General features: G+C 49.1%; 1 non-coding gene across 1 annotated transcript; it reads left to right on the forward strand.

The window, feature by feature from the left end:
• Positions 1 to 523: 523 nt before the first annotated feature.
• On the forward strand, positions 524 to 599 carry TRNAS-GGA (transfer RNA serine (anticodon GGA)). The gene has a single exon. It is a non-coding gene; the product is annotated as a tRNA-Ser (tRNA).
• The last annotated feature ends 808 nt before the right edge of the window (positions 600 to 1,407 follow it).

Here is a 1,407-nt window from a genome sequence, read left to right on the forward strand (position 1 = left end):
TGATTGTTAAGCATTTTACATGGTAAGAATATCAGACAATGGGTTTGAAAAACAGGTTACTATTCAAAGATTGTGCTCTGCAGCTATGTTGCGCCTTTGGTCAGCTACTGGAACTTTCTGTGCTCATTAATGAACTGCAAAATAAACCCTGTTCAACCCATATGACAAGCCTGCTAAGAAGATGAATTTGGTAACATAGAAAAATGGCTGAAAAGTATAAGATGCTCTATACAGGCCTTTCAGTGTATGTTTTGAATATATTGAAGTGTGAAAAATAATTCTAATAGACGCAGTATTTACATAATTGTTACCAGTCAGCCGAGGTGTTTTCTCAAAGGGCACAAATGATTGCACTTCCCTGGGTGACCTGGGAAGTGCAAAACTGTGTAAATGAAGACAAGTAGGCTGAAAGCTGCCACATCAGCAGAGGAAAGTTACACCACCTGTTCTCAGGACACACAATTATGCACATTAACCAGCTTCCTGGGAACAAAAGTCTCCAACAATATATTAAGATCTTAGGGCCCTGGCCGGTTGGCTCAGTGGTAGAGCATCGGCCTGGAGTGCGGAAGTCCCAGGTTCGATTCCTGGCCAGGGCACACAGGAGAAGCGCCCATCTGCTTCTCCACTCCTCCCACTCTCCTTCCTCTCTGTCTCTCTCTTCCGCTCCCACAGCAGAGGCTCCATTGGAGCAAAGATGGCCCGGGCACTGGGGATAACTCCTTGGCCTCTGTTCCAGGTGCTAGAGTGGCTCTGGTCGCAACAGAGCAACGCCCCGGATGGGCAGAGCATCGCCCCCTGGTGGATGTGCCTGGTGGATCTTGGTTGGGCGCATGTGGGAGTCTGTCGGACTGCCTCCCCGTTTCCAGCTTCAGAAAAATACAAAAAAAAAAAAAAAAAAAAAAAATCTTATTAGATTGAGACACTCGGATAAAGCAAAGAGTTATCTTCTCTCTGGTAACAAAACATTAACAGTGGTCTGCCCAGGCTGCTACGTGGGGGGCTGGCACGGGGCGGGGGGCATTTTTCCCTTAGATGGAAACTTCCTGCTACTCCTGCTTGTGAGCTCACATCACAGCTCTCGCTACCATGTGGTGGTGGTGGGGGGGGGACCACTTTCAGGACATTTGAAGTGGGAAAATTCCTGGCCCCGGGAATTTCCCTCAGTGGCCTCCTAAGTCAGAAAAGTGTGAAGACAGCAAGGGCTGGCTGGGTAGAAAGAGGGGAGAGCACTGGCTGGGGAGGTTGGCTGACCAGGTCAGAGACTCACCCTGTGTTTCGGCTGGGCTTCTCTCTACCACCCTGAGTCGTGGCCCGTGAGTGAGCGTGCTTCCCTGCACGCCTTCAGGCACGTGAGCACAGTTCTATCCACGTTATATAGCACATACTATACCATGTACACACAGA

Source organism: Saccopteryx leptura, chromosome 11 (genome assembly GCF_036850995.1).
Source record: "Saccopteryx leptura isolate mSacLep1 chromosome 11, mSacLep1_pri_phased_curated, whole genome shotgun sequence".
NCBI classification, from domain to species: domain Eukaryota; kingdom Metazoa; phylum Chordata; class Mammalia; order Chiroptera; family Emballonuridae; genus Saccopteryx; species Saccopteryx leptura.